This window comes from Eumetopias jubatus, unplaced genomic scaffold (assembly GCF_037043125.1).
Source record: "Eumetopias jubatus isolate StellerSeaLion01/CBP00866 unplaced genomic scaffold, mEumJub1_p1.0 scaffold_5, whole genome shotgun sequence".
Classification (NCBI taxonomy): Eukaryota; Metazoa; Chordata; class Mammalia; order Carnivora; family Otariidae; genus Eumetopias; species Eumetopias jubatus.
Window position 1 is genome coordinate 15009286 of NW_028274811.1, and position 15818 is coordinate 15025103.

Below are 15818 nucleotides of genomic sequence, written 5' to 3' on the forward strand. Positions count from 1 at the left end.
TGGAAGTTTTGGCCAGCTTCTGGTCCCAGATTTATTCCAATGTGCATTTAAGCCAGAGCAGACAAGGACCACTAGATGGCATCACATTGCAGCGAGCCCGATATATGGGACCGTTGTAACTTGGAAACCTTGGCCCCTCCCTGGCGGCGCAGGTTCGCCTCACAATTCAACAGCTCTTCATTTACACAACCGATTTTTGTTTGGGTGCACTCCACTTATCCAATTACGGGATTTACTCTCCTCTATGCAAACGAAGTTAAAACAGATGAAATGGCTATGTTCCTTGAAAAATCTAAGAGGGCAAAACTAGCCCATATACAGGAAACGTGAATAAAACCATAAAGTTTAAGTCAGTTGAAATGGAATTTAACAGCTTCTGCTCCCTGGAACCCCAGGCTCAGATTGTTTTTACGGTACATTCTACCAAACTTTCAAGAAAATAGTTTTTTCCTAACTCATACTAGACATTGCAGACAATGGAAGAGAGTGAAAACTGCTCAGCTCATTTTATGGATCTAGGCTAACGACTAAGGTTCACAGGATGTATGTGGGTGCACCCCTCTCAGGGATGTGTGGTTTCCTCAATACCAGCTGGACTTTTGGAGCCTGGGTGATGCCCACTGAGCCCAAAGATGTGCCACAGGGGAGCCAGGTCCTTCCTTTGTCCCTTCTTTCCCCCCACGTCCCCAGCAGATTAGAGCTCTAGGTACTCCGGCCTTGAGTGCTAGGCAGGGACCCCTGATTCACAAGGGGAGTGCAGCTGTGAAGGTGAGCCTGGGTGACAAAAAGAGACCCCTGGACCCTGGGAACCCCCGAATATCAGAACTGGCGGTGAGCACAGAGCCCACGGTTTGCAGGACACGGCACCATCGCTCCTCTCTGAGCAGGCTGAGGGAATGCCCTCTTCCCTGAGGTGAGGTTGTAACTACCTGTGAGCCACTCCCTCCCAGGACAGCTGCGACACAAGTCCTTCCGGGGACCGAGGTGAAATCTGCTTCTTCACGGGCTTCCCTGAGACCTTGATCTGCTTGAGGTGCTAAACCGGGAAAGCGATCAGCAACCAGCTGGGTAGAAACAAAGACCTCAGGTCTCGGGGGCAGAGCTTACAGACCGAGTTCTAAGTCTGTGCTGGCTTTCACACACCTGGGTTTGGAGGAGAGGCCAAGGACGTGAAGGGTCCTGACCGGAGGGGCCCATGCCAGCCGGGTCAGCTACTTTGCATACAGCTATTCTTGCCAGATAGCACCAGATATGAACGTATTGGTAAAATCCCATATTAGCTAGAGGCTTCTCTTTTACGCTGTAGTCTTCCCTTAATGCATGTTTTTTTACTTTATGTGGTTTCAGTTACTCGAGGTCAACCCGGTCTGGAAGCAGAGGGTGCTCCTTCTGGCCACTACTGTGTGTAGCCTGATGCTACATCACAAAGCCTGCTTCAGGCACCTAACTTCACGTCACCACACTGGCATTGTGTCATCTCGCATGGCCCCAAGAAGGAGGTTGAATGTAGTGCAAGAAAAAAATATTTTGAGAGGGAGAGACCACATTCACAGAACTTTTATTGTAGTATATTGTCATAATTGTGCTATTTTATTGTTTGTTATTGTTGTTAATCTCTTACTGTGCCTAATCTAGAAATTAAACTTTATCATCAGACTGCATGTAGAGAAAAAAACATACATAGAGGATTCAGTACTGTCTGCGGTTTCTGGCGTCTACTGGGAGTCTTGGAACATATTCCCTACCGATAAGGGCGAGCCGCTGTGTAGTGATACCATTTCTCTATCAGTCCACATAGAGGAATCCCTGCAAGAAAGACTGAATCTAGGAATTAACTTATTCAAGAGTAGGCACATGCTCTATGGAGAAAAGTTAAGATGTAAATAAAGAACATAGAAGATGATCTGAATAAGTGGAGAGATGTTTCATGTTCTTGGATGAGAGCATTTGATAACATGAAGATGGTGATTCCTCCTAAACGATCTCTAATTTCCATTCAATCTCAATAAAAATTCCACTTGGATTTTTTTTATGAACTTATCAAGTTTGACTCTAATATTTATGCAGAACAATGAAGTCCATAAATAGTAAGCCAGGCTTTTTATTTTTTTTAAATATTTTATTTATTTGAGAGAGCAGGAAAGAGAGTGAGCAGGGGGGAGGGGTAGAGGCAGAGGGAGAAGCAGACTCCCCGCTGAGCAGGGAGCCTGACGTGGGACTCGATCCCAGGACCCTGAGATCATGACCTGAGCCAAAAGCAGGTGCTTAACTGACTGAGCCACCCAGGTGCCCCAGTCAGGCTCTTTTTTAAAAAAATTCTGGAAAACACATCATAAGGGATCTACCCTTGTAACAATTTTTTTAAGCGTACAGAATATTGTTAGCTCTAAGCACAATGTTGTACTTTACATCTCCAGAAGTTTTTCATAGTAGGCCAATCTTGAAAGAGAAGAGTAAGTGGGGGTAACATTCCTATTAAGACATACTACAAAGCTATAGTAATAAAACCAGTATGGTACTGGTGCAAGGACAGACCAATAGATCGATGCAACAGGATAAAGAGCTTAAGACAGACTCAGACACAGATTAGAAATTGATATAATATGGAGGTGGCACCACATGCCACCCCATGGGAGGAAGGAAGGACCATCTAGTAGATGCTACTGGAAAAACAGGCTCATTATAAGGAGAAAAATAAGACTGATCTTATCCTAACACCACACACCATGGTAGATTACAGATGAATTAAAATTTAAATATGAAAGCTGAAATGATACCATTATAGGAAGAAAATGTAGGAGAATTTGCCGTGACTTTAAAGTAGGGAAGGATTTAGTAATACTTCGGATGTAAAATCCATACCAAAAAAAAAAAGATGATTTTCATGACGTCTGGGAAATGTTATTATTACAAAGATTAGGGTGTTAACAGACTGTAAATAAAGTGGCAAAGGCCAAAAAGGGACTGATATCTAGAACACACAGAGAACTCCTGCAAATTAATAAGAAAATGTACAAACTCTAGTGGAAAATGGCAAAATAGAGGAAAGGAAAATGTACAGAATACCTACAAAATTCTTCAAGGACATAGGCAAAGAAAAGAATATACACTATTGCCTTTGGAGAGGGAGAGAGATACTAGTGAGATTTGAGGAGAAAAAAAAAAGAAGATAGCAGGAAGGAAAGAATGAAGGGGGGGAAATTGGAGGGGGAGACGAACCATGAGAGACAATGGACTCTGAGAAACAAACTGAGGGTTCTAGAGGGGAGGGGGTGGGGGGATGGGTTAGCCTGGTGATGGGTATTAAAGAGGGCACATTCTGCGTGGAGCACTGGGTGTTATGCACAAACAATGAATCATGGAACACTACATCAAAAACTAATGATGCAATGTATGGTGATTAACATAACATAATAAAAAATAAATTAAAAAAATAGTATCACACTGAAGAAAAAAAAATATATATATACATTCTGGGGCACCTGGATGGTTCAGTCATTAAGCGTCTGCCTTCGGCTCAGGTCATGATCCCAGGGTCCTCAAATCAAGCCCCGCATCGGACTCCCTGCTCAGCGGGAAGCCTGCCTCTCCCTCTCCCACTCCCCCTGCTTGTGTTCCCTCTCTCGCTGTGTCTCTGTCAAATAAATAAAATCTTTAAAAAGTATATATATATATAATATGTATATATTATATATATATATATACTTGACACCAGGGAAACACCTTCCCTTTAGATCATCAGGTAACCTCAGAGGCTGTCTTGATCCTTCTGGGAAGGGATGGATTTGGAGCACCTGGCCCAGAGCCTCAACTCAAATCTGAGTTTCCTCTTGCCATTTTAATGTTGTCTTTTTCAGCAGCTTTCCCGCCAACAGTTCTTTATTGAAGACATTTAAAAATCTATCACCATGGGGTTCACATTCTCTGGTTTTCTGGATCTCTTTTGAAGGGTGGTCCCTTTAGTCCTCAGCTGCTGGTGTGTTTCCTGAGTGCCCCCCCCTTCCTGGGGCTCACCCGTCTGTGAATGCAGCCTGGGAAAGCATGAGCAATATGGGCAGCCACATCACCCTGGTGACTCAGCTCGAGGTACCACCCCCCAACCCTCCATCCCCGTGCTGGAGGTCCCTCACGGCACCCCTGCTGCTAAAGCCCTCTCTCCCGTATCTTCTGCCCTTGCCTGTGTTTCTTAGCACTAAGTATAATAAAAGACAGGACGCTGATACCTGTTGGATTTCATTCTCTTCAATTTGCCCTCAAATTTGCCCTCAGCTTGTCGATGTGCTATCAAAGAAATTCCTCTGGGTTTGTACCCTTCTCAAATTCGATGTGGATTTCCGTTATGTGGATTTCCGTGCCCCTTGTGGGTGGAGCAAGAACAAATTGGTGGCCGTTAAAGCAGGTAGGCGGAGCCTCCACATAAGGAAAACCTTTAAACCTCAGAATGGTCTCAATGTGGAATGGAATTCCGTGGAAGGTCAGTGAATTCTTCGTCTTCGGAGGTGTGTCGAATGTCAAATGCTTGATCAAGGTGGGGATGATGGAGTCGAGGGAGAGTGGACCCTTCTGTCACAGTAGCCTCTTCTGGGGGAGTTGTTTGCACCCCCTCCCCCAGAGCTTGCCCCTTTCCCTCAGATATTCTTATTTAATTGGTTTGTCGTGGGAGCAGACATCGGATTTTTTCCTTAAAGCTCCCTGGGTGATTCCAACGTGCCCCCATAGCTGAGAGCATCTTTTGTAGGAAAAAAAAATGAAAGCTCATATTAGGGAATGCAGTCTGACACCAGAAGGTTCTTCCTTTCGTCTCTGACATGCTATTATTTTCACTTCCTATTTGGTCTAAAGATGGGGCTCAGGTGCTTTCTGCTGCCGACCGGCTCTTCCTCACCTATTTTCTTTCATCTAGGCTGTATCCACCTGGGGCTGGCTTTGTGCAGGAGGGAGGCAGCCGCTCTGACTCTGGGCACTGGTATTTGAGCCCTTGGAGACCAACTGCCTTCTCTCCACACCCTGGACAGCATGGCAGCCTCTCTCGAGGGACAATTTCCTGTGGAACTGGCTATTTAAATAGCAGCACGAGATGGAAGAAAACATGTTTCCCTGCGAAAAGTCCATCAGTAGTAGTGTGTTTTCTTTTGGGGGGTCCATGTGTGCAAATGGTTTAGAAAACCCCAAATTCGTGTTATCTTAGACAATCGGGAAGACCTTGAGGCCCGATGACAAGGCCTGCATCTCAGGGTGCTTGTTAATTACCTGCGTCCTGCAGGGAGGAGAGGAGTTTGGTAACAGACGGGGGAATGGGGGCAGAGAGAGAGAAAGAAATCAGTCACAGAACCCCGGCTTGTAATGGGAGGAACTACCTCAAGTCCCCTCATGAGAGTCTACCTCCTGTTTCTCTGCAGTGAACTTAGCATGAAATTTCACTTCTCAGGTGTTCCTTCCCCTCTGTCCTTTTCAGACTCACTGTTCTTTCTTTTTAGGTCCCCTGAAGGCAGATGGGTAGGCTGGCTTTGTTGTGACTCGGTGCCATTTTGTAGAGTTGATTCTTCTGTCTCTTTCCTCCTTTCTGGAAAAAGAGCAGGGCTTGACATTATAACAGGCCTCCTTAAATACCTGCGAGAGGGTCAAATTCACTAAAATACAATCGGTTGCTTGTAGGTGAGTAGCAACAATTCTTGCTCCAAGACCTTGACCTTCCAACCATTAAAATGTTAAATGTAAACAAGACCGACCCTTCCATTGCCTTAAATAAATGCCTTCTTTTAAAGAACTCATCCTCGGGTAAAATTTCCCAGCTACTTTCATGGATTTCTCTCCTGAACCTGACAATTGGCTATCTCTCTTCCTTCCTAAATTCTTGTGCTGAGTGTGGTGAGTACGCAGGAGTAAAATTTCTAAGGCATGAAGAAAATTCTGTTACCTTACTGATGAGCTCCTCTGTTTTTGCTGGCTTGGCTCTATTAAGCTACAGCCAAAAAGTGACTGTGTCACGCATGGCTGGAACTCTGGATGAGGAGGAGAAGCCGAAGGATGGGAACAGGTGCTACCTATTCCCATGAATAGGTATGAATGAAATGAATGGAATGAAACCCTGTCTTTCTAAGAGAGTAAAACGCCATATTTGTGTTCATAAGGATCATCTTTAATTCATAGGATTTGGGGGGAGGGACGTAAAAATGACGCTCACACAAAACAAGATGAGCTAGGCTTCAGCTATGTGCTTGTCAGTACCTTTGGGTGACACGCAGTGCCCAGAAGCTTCTAGAAAACAAAACACAGTCACGGTGGTGAGGTGAGTGAGGAGTGTTAGTTTTGGCCTTGCTCTAGTTGATACCCAAAGGTTTTGCTTTAGAATGCTGGTCCCCAAAAGGGCTAGGGATGGATCAATGTTATCAATAAAGGCTCCAGAAAGTTCTTCTTAGCAGTTCTGGGCTCCCTTAGGAACCATTTGCTTGACTTTAAGAACTAGGCATGAAGAACTTCCTCATCAGGGGTCAATGCCCCATGGCTTGGGGGATACTGACCATGTTGGCATGAGCCTTGTGACAAATACAACACCTCCAGCATTTCAGCATTGTACCCATGACTCTGGCCGAATGTGGTACTGTCGGGTGATTCTTTTAGGAAATGTTACTGCTTTCTTCTTAGCCCAGAACCGTGTCATCTAACTACAGTAACCCTAGGGGAGGTAGGGAAAAGTTTTCTGTTTGTTTTAGCTGAACATAGGATAGTTCCAGCAAAACTGAGTTCTGCTCCTGAGAAAAGAAAAGCATGGAGGTTCTGTGGGTGGCCAGTAGTTTCTGTCTCCCTTTATTTTCATTTCTGCAAAATGTTGAGTTTATGAAAGTGAGGTGCCCATTGATAATAGAGATGGTAATCCGGCACAAGGAAGACACAACTGATTTTCTGCCCTTGGGTCTAGCTTGGGGAGAGCTTTCTACCCGTGGAAAGGAGAGGGAAGAAAGAGGAGACTCTGTTAGTAACTACTGGACCCCTATGATCGGAATCTCTTGGTCTAAACCAGCATCCTTACTTAACAGATAAGGAAATTGAGGCCTAGAGAGATGAACCCCTTTTCCTGCAAGTATTTATTGAGTATCTAGAAGGGTCTCTTATAAGCTCTTGGGACTCATTAGTGAACAAAACAGAATTCTCTGCCTCAGGGATCACGTTCCCACCTGCAGGCCCCGGATGGAGACTGGAAGGCAGGTGTCTTACATGCCCATTGCTATATTTCTCTGGGCCAAAAGGACTGGAGCTTTAAAGTTCCTTGAAATTCAAGTAAAAAACAAAATACTGTCCTGGAAAACCATCCTTGGTTGATGTGGTTGCTTCAAGAGGTCTTGGGAGAGTCTGAAACATTCTCTGCCTTGCGGATCTGGTGGACCTCCAGGTCAAAAAACAGTTTGATGATACCTGTTGTCTACCTTCCTTCCACTTCCTATCCACCATCCACCAACTGTGGCTTTTTTTTTTTTTTAAATCCCTATCAGGTTTTTTTCTGTCCTATACATGGAAGGGATTCAGAGAAGACAGAGTAAGTCCCTTCCAGATAATACTTGAAAGGGACATAACCCATTTGGATGAAAATAGGTAGGTATCCAGTTCTTTAGGGATTTACCTTAAGTGGACAAGTTGTTTTGAACAAAATGGGAGGGGGTAAGTAATGGGAACTATTTTGGACCACCCTATCTATTTATAACAAGAAGTCTTATTCTTCACATTCATTTTGGAAAAAAGGTATCTTTTCTAATGATGCTGCCATTCGTAAAAACACTTTGGAATTCCTCCCATCCCACTGCCTTCAAAACCACCTCATAAGTCACACCAGAAATGTGAGGTCATTGCTGCACACGGAGACTCCAGTTGAGCAAAATACCACTTCGTGGAAGAACAATTTTTTAACCTTATTTTCCAGATCTGGCTCTGAATGTCTTTGTCTAGTCCCCAAATCAAATCCACCCATAATTGCAGAAAATTTCTCACCACTGAGGAGATTTAAAAGTCTATGTCACAAACTAAAGGCAATTTTAGAAGAGGTGTTGACAAATATTTTAAGTAATGGCAGTATTGTGGGATTAAAATCCTAGACTCCCAAGTTGCCTATTCGGAAAAAGACTAACTCTTTATTTCGGCAGATGTCAAACCACCTGTTCTGTGAATAGTTCAAATACATGTTCAGGAATCTTTCCTTCTCCAAATCTGAGCAAAGATTTTAGATGTTAAAATTTTGAATAGTGGTAACCTATGTCCTATTATCTTAAATGGGGAAAATTGGAAAGCATTTCTAGAAAAACACAGAACACCTTCCTCCCAAATCACTAAATCACTCTCACATACTTACACAAATACAGTGAAGTTTTCTGGAACCAACTGCAACTTCAGATATCTTCCAAAGTTTTCACACATAGGAAAAAAAAGTCATAGTTTTGGCAGATGGGGACACAGGTATGGCCACGCTTCTGTCTTTTCACTTCTAATTTTTGGGCTTTTCCATCCCTTTTAGACATACCTGCTTTCTTCACAGGCCTTTCTAGCTTTCTCCTCTTTTGGTAGAACTTTCCCTTAGTAACACGAGGGAGGTGACAGTGATACCTGTCACCTACAGTTATCTACACAATACTGTAGATCAAAGAGGGTGGGAGCCTGTCTGGAGAAAAGGCCAGAGGCAACTTTTCCGGGGGCGGGTGGGTTATGTGCCACCGAAATGTTTTTTCTGGCTTGCATATGCAGATTCGCTGAAGTGATTTTTTTTTTTTAATTTGGTTAGTGAATTTTGTAAAGTTGTTAAAGTAGATATTCTGATGCCAAGTGCTCAGCAAGCGAGGAAACCCCTATAAAGTAGCATGTGTATCTACTTATCGCATGGTAACTGACTACCAATTTATAAGCACATCAAATACGTTTTATACTACAGGAAAATCTCAGTATCTCTTTGCAATTCACGATTGAAGTGTTTGTTTTGATGTCTTAAAAGAATTGCCTAAGTGACATTTACCATATAGTTCATACAATTTTTGTTTTGTTTTTGGATTCATACTCTATTTTTTTGTGGGGTTTTGTTTGTTTTGCTAAGCATGCTCTTTGTTGGATGATGGGGAAAGTTTCTATGGAGGTCCATTGACCTCCCAAAGCTGACTTGTGAATTATCTTTAATCTAGAGTAATTTGTTAGGTAAGTATTTCTCAAAACAACATTCTGGGAATGTGGCTAAAAAAAAAAAAATGTTTCGTTGTAAAGTAAGCATGTTGGCATGTGTCCCTTCTTTAGAGATTCACCATTTATAAGAACATACTCATGGAGTGCCTGGCTGGCTCAGTTGGTTAAGCGTCTGCCTTCGGCTCAGGTCCTGATCCCAGGGTCCTGGGATTGAGTCCCGCATTGGGCTCCCTGCAAAGCAAGTGAGGAAACCCCTCTTCCTCTCCCTCTTCCTCTGCCTCTCTGTCTATCTCTGTCTCTCATGAATAAAATTAAGAAGAAAAAAAAAGAAACATACTAATGACTGAACAGTCTTGTAGAGAAAACAAAAACTTTTAATTAACTTTGTTGCAATAACACGTCCCATTTTGTATGAAATGCCTATTCATATCCGGCAGAACACCAGTCTGGGAGACATTCTATTAAATCAATTCTTTATTTCTACCACAGATTGAAGAGGCTGCTCTCAAATTTGGAGTTAAGGAATGTCATCCAGTTACACAGCTGCATTTCTCAGCTCTTAGGAATATTCTAAAGCAGCTTGTTCTATTGCTAGACCTCAGAATTTGGCAAGGACAAAATGATGTAGAAGTTGGCAAGAAGTTATACTCTAATAATTAAAAGATTTTTCCATGTTAAGTATAGATCATTTTCAGAAAAGCCTGAGAAGTATTTGTTTTGAATTCTAATAAAAATTAAAGAATATAATTACAGTATACCTCAAATGTATTGTAATTATGAATAATTTCTCTAGGGATATTATATAAATATAGTATTTGATGCATTACTTCAAAATAATATTCATTGCTGTTGTGGAAGGGAGAGATCTTCACAGTAATAATATTGGTGTTGTTTTACATTAAATGTAGCTAGTTTTGAATTGGTTATTAGCAGAGTCAGATCAGTATACCGAGAGAATGGAAATTTCTGGAAATGATGAAAAAGAGCCATGGGAGCTGATCTTCCGTTCTGGGCTTTTTGTGTAACATCATACCCCCCCCCCCAAGAACTCCCACTGTCTCCCCGCCCTACTGTACTATCCTCCCTATCTATGGGCATTGGCATATTGTTCAAAGCTTAACTTTTATCAGAGATACTACCTTCTCCATGAAGTCTATTATGATCTTCTCCAAGTGCCTGTTAATTTCTCTCTGTCTCTAGACCCGTTACAAGGGGGAGTTACCTGTGTGTTTCATGGTTTACATTCGGCCTTTGTTATGATCCTTGCATTCTTCTCAAGACCCTCTCACGCAACCCACACCCTGTCTTGAAACCCGTGTTTGTATTTCTCAATTTGGCCAACATGCAGCTGGTGTCCAATATTTATGAACTGAATAGTGACAAAAAAACCCACCTCCAAACCCAAGTGCTTCTTGTATGTATTCTCATACCCAGTATAATTGGTAAAAAGCAAAATGGGCATCTGAGGACAGTCACCTCAGTGTCTTGCTTTGGCCTTCTTTGTTAATGGTCTCACCAGGATACCAGTTTGTACCCAAGGAAGCACTTCAAGTATGTTGTTTCATCGTTCTCTCTCTCTCTCTCTCTCTCTTTTTTTTAAAGATTTTATTTATTTATTTGAGAAAGAGAGAATGAGAGACAGAGAGCACGAGAGGGAAGAGGGTCAGAGGGAGAAGCAGACTCCCCGCTGAGCAGGGAGCCCGATGTGGGACTCGATCCCGGGACTCCAGGATCATGACCTGAGCCAAAGGCAGTCGCTTAACCAGCTGAGCCACCCAGGCGCCCTCATTGTTGTGTCTCTTAGAGGCAATGCTAACTTAACCAGCGGAGTATTTTTCAATATTTCTGATGCATGGACTGGTTTTTTAGTGCATTATTATTGTACAGTATGTGAATTCTTGGTGGCTGTCTGGATTAAACAAAAACTAAAGATGCTCTGAAATAATACTTGTAAAGTCCATTACACCTTGACTTTGAGCAATGGCCTAATTACCTTAAGTTCGAAGCAGATTCATGGAATTCCACATAATAACGACTTACATTTTTCTGGTGTTTCGAGCTTTATAAGTTGATTTCTCTGTAACCATCCATTCAGTCAATCAACTAGTCGATTAACAGGTCAGTCCTTCAACAGACATTTTATTAGAACCCATTACATAAAACACATTGGGCCAGCATGATTTGGGGATTCCTAAAATAAATAAGGCAAGTTTTTAATCCGGAGAGGGGAGACAGAAATAGCAACAAGTGTGCTTGAATGTTGTGATTGAAGTTGGTAAACCCCACAGCAGGGACACAAGGTGGGGCATTGTTCTCGCTGAGGGAGGGGACAGTAGACAGGAGAACATTTGTAGGGGAGGGGTCCTTGCGCAAAGTCTTACTGGATTCTCACTAGGGGCACAATTGTCCGTGTTCTCCAGCTGGGAACCTGACTCAAAGCAGTGAAGCATCTTCTCCCAGGTGATTCTGCTCTTAAGATTTCAGAAGCCTTTTGTCCCACCCCACACTATCTCCCCTGCACACCACATGGTTCCTGGAATGTGCATCTCATGTTCCAGCAGAGATGAGAAAGGGGAAGTAAAGGCCAGAGAACCTGGGACAAAGGATGACGCTTATTCAAAAGGAGCCTGGTTCCCAGAGTAACCAGACAAACAACATGATAGAAAATGTTATTCATCCGTAAAAAGAAGAGAGAAAGTCAAACCCAAAGACAGAGTGGAGAGCGGGGAACAATGGCTTTGCCAACATTTACAGGCCTGTGGGATTTCTCCGTTGCATGGAGTGTTGAGGAAAGTTATTTGAAAAATATTCGAAGTACTTTGACGTCATTTCCCTTGGGCAATGGGGAGCTTGTTTTTTTGGAGGTTGGGCTTCTATTAACATGAAATTGTGGAGGAAATGGGGTTTAAGAGGATGACCCACTTCTGTCACTGTCCACAGATTCCAATGTAATCTTTTTCTTATTCTCTTCACTGGAATCCACTAGTTTTCATGGGAAGGATGATTCTCTTTAGTCATACTCTTGGTGTGTGTGGCCATATTTCTTTCTTTCTTTTTTTTTTAACAAAAATACAGGAGAATAAATCTTCACCTTTATTTATTTTTCATTAAATTTAAATCCTTGAGGGGTACAGCATCACACGGATTCTGTGGCCAATGGCTTTAGCAGGAAGGTTGCTTCGGAATTCGGCGTGAACTATGCCACAGTTTCCATGAGCACGAGTTACTTTTCCCCAGATTACTCTGGTTGGAGTCACTGTATTGTTCCTTGCTTTGTACTCATAAGAACATCTCTTGCCTAGACAGAATTCCGTTTCATCTCGAGCATAAACACCTTCGATTTTAAGAAGACCTGTGTGCTCCCTCTGGTTCCGGAGACCCCACTTATAGCCAGCAAAAATGGCCTTGGACCACAGCCTTCCAGACGTTATTGGGTGTCATAGGAGTCCTGTTCCCAGCAGGCCTCCACAGGCTCCAAGATGGCGGAAAAAGTTGTGTGGCCATATTTCTTTAGGTTGGCGGCATATTGATTTGCAAAGAGCCTTAAGAAAACACCCACGTGCATTGAAGATGCCAGGGACAAAAGCAACTTGGTATTGGGACAGATTTTCTTTGTTCTTTGAGAGAAAGCTTAATATTGGATATTAGAATGAAGTGTCACTCACAGATTTCTAATATGATATAAACTGCCCAGAGACTGATGGGAAGGTATTTGATCTTCATTCTCTTTGCTCTGTACTTCAGGTAATCCCATGGGAATGGTGAGCCAAAATGATACATTTTATAAATTATTAAATTGTAATATCACAGTTAGGGAAACAATTATTTTAACTTACCTGAAAGCGAGGTCCTATTACTCCAATGGATGAGGTTGCCCCTTATTATATATGATCCTTTATAGGTTAAAAAAAATGTTTCAGATGATCTCTTGTGGCTCTCATAAGAACCCTGAGGAGATGCGTAGGAGTTGTTCTCTGCAAGACTTTTTTTTTTTTTTAAGCCATGAAGAAACTGAGACCCAGGAAGGATGGGCCTAAGGCTCTAGCTAATAATAATATTTTTATTACCCTCTGGACCCATGTCGCTTAGTTCTCTTAAAAAAGATAGACTAAGGCATATTACAGATTTTAAGTTTATTTGAGTAAAAACTGATTCAATCCGGAAGTGATTAGGAGTGCTCCACAGACAGAGGTTCCAGAGAGACTTTATATCATAGAGAGGATTCAGAAGCAACGCAAGGGAATGATTTGATTGGTTGTAAGTAAACATTTGCCTTATTTGGAGTGGGTTTACTGGCTGTCTGTGATTGATTGTCCTAGATTTTGATTTCTTTTTCTTTTTTTTTTCGCAGTCTGCTTCAATGTCTTTATTAGCACTGGGCAGAGTGGTCAGGGCAGGGAGCGTTGACTTGGGTGTGCATGTGGAGTCCCAGGACAGCGGCCGTCCCCTCGGGCACCTGGGCAGGCTGGTCACCAGCTCAGCACACCAAGGCAGTACTTGTCGATAAGGCCCTGGTAGTAGGGCCGCCGTGCGTCCACATCTGGCAGTTCGGGACTCTTGGTGTAGAGGTCAAATTTGTTAAACTCCTGCACCCAGGGAAGCATGGCCAGGTCCTGCTCACTGCCCAGCTGCTGGTAGTTGCCACCCGTGTGCCAAGGAGTGGAATCGGACCATGTAGAAGGCCTCCGGGGGAAGAGAGAATTTGTTGAACTTCATCATCTGGTACATGTACTCGTCACGGCCCCAGGACATGAGGACGTTCTCCAGGCCGCAATGAGGCTGGTATATGCCGAGCTCCGTGCTGTATCGAGGATCCTGGAGGTCCGGGTTGTCTTGGAAGGTGGAGTCACAGAAAACCACAGAGGCCTGGGGACGGCAGCCAACTGGGAAGGTGTCTCCAACGACCGTCCCCTGGGGCTCCCCTGCCAGAACCAGGACCTTCCCCAGGTCATGCAGCAGCCCCACGAGATGGAACCAGTCCTTGTCAGGGTGGGCTTTCTGGATGCCCTCAGTGGTCTGGAAGGCATGGAAGGAATTGGGGAAGTCCATGTCTGGGTCCGACTCATCCACCAGCCTGTCCAGCCTGTCCACAGCTTCCAAGATGGTCATTTTCTTGTAGGAGAAGCCCCCAAACTGGGTGTGCTTTTTCCTGACAAAGTCCACGGTCTGCTGCGTGTGCATAAGCTTGTACGTGGCAAAGACAAGGTCCAGGAGTGGGCCAGATGTGTAGTTGCGGAAGCTGCCCTTGTCTTTGGCCACCTCTGGGTCCACATCAGGCCGGTAGACCAGGGAAGGGTCTGGGCCCACAGCCACCTTCATCTTTATCTTGAGGGAGTAAAGTTGGCAGGTGGGGACAAGTCCCACGGGCTGTGTGCCCCTGATTAGGACCCCGAGGCCGGAGTGTGCTGCCCTAGATTTTGATTTCTTAACCTTGAGGCATTTACAGGCTTAGGTTCTGGTTTGCTTATATGGACTGCTAAGGTATTAGAACCACCTCAGTCTAGTAGCTTCCTTGTTTAATTGACTTCATGGTTCTTTGCATTATATGGCTTCTTTGAAGAGAAATCCTCTTGTGGACACAGACGGTACCCCTAACCCTGACCTGCTATTTCTCAAATGTGTGTGATTAGTTGCAAGGGAATCTGAATGAGAAAATGGAGGATTCCGTTACCAGCCCATCCCACGCAGAAGAAAAGTAAGACAGATCATATACCCCACTGGTATAACAGTTTGAATTACTTCAGTATTTGAAGAGCAGTGCATAATTAAATTCTAAGAACCCAGAATCATATTTCTCTTACTGGGAACACCTGCAACAGAAAAGAGTGAGTTTGAATGAACACAGCCCACTAGGGATCCTCATTATAACCCTATGTAGAGTTTAAATTGTAGGAGAAGAACAGAAGGAGGTGATATTACCAATGTCAGCTCATTTTCTCAGGCCACACTAGCCTGGAGTTTTAAAAGGGGTCACACGAATGGTTATAACCCATATTTTTAGCTTTTGATCCCTTTGATGGTTATAAACCCTTGGCAGAGTCCCCGGGGCCTGTCTTCTATGCCCACTCTGGTTCCGTCCACCACCCTTGCAGTTCATGATGGGCTTCCTTCCTCCCCTGCTTCAGCCCCCTGTGGGTCAGGCTGGTTGTCCTCGGACGGGACACAGATTTTGCTCTGTTGGCAGCCTCCCCCGTTAGCAGTCTTGCCTCTGCCTCTGATTTCGTTCCAGGCATTCTTAACATAAGCAGATGATGCAGTCTTCTCCCTTTGGGGCTAAGTGTGGATCTCAAGGCAGGGCACAGTTGCGAGCACGTTGTCTCTCTTCTTCTTAGACTAGACCTCACTGAGCTGTGAGTCCGTGAGGATGGGTAGGCCAGAGACAAGGTTCATGCTCGGGCACCCAAAATATCAATATTTTGTGCTCAACCCAGGTTGATTTTTTTCCCCTTCTATTTTCTGTTCTCTCTTTCATTCTTGACTTCTGTTTCTTTGGTTAATTCTTTTTTTTTTTTTTTAATTTTAATCCTAAACTCATGAAGTGAGAGCTGCTTTGAAAGACAGAAGTCCTTAGGTCAGATCTATCTCCCTGACTGAAGGAAAAGAAATGAGGGAAACGCACAGAAGCAAAGTGATGTGTTTCCATTAAGAAGAGGAACATCCTC

At 43.7% G+C, this 15818-nt stretch overlaps 1 pseudogene; it reads right to left on the reverse strand.

Annotated features, from left to right (window-relative positions):
- Positions 1-13625: 13625 nt before the first annotated feature.
- LOC114209396 (inositol oxygenase pseudogene) lies at positions 13626-14475 on the reverse strand (annotated as a pseudogene).
- Between the last annotated feature and the right edge of the window lie 1343 nt (positions 14476-15818).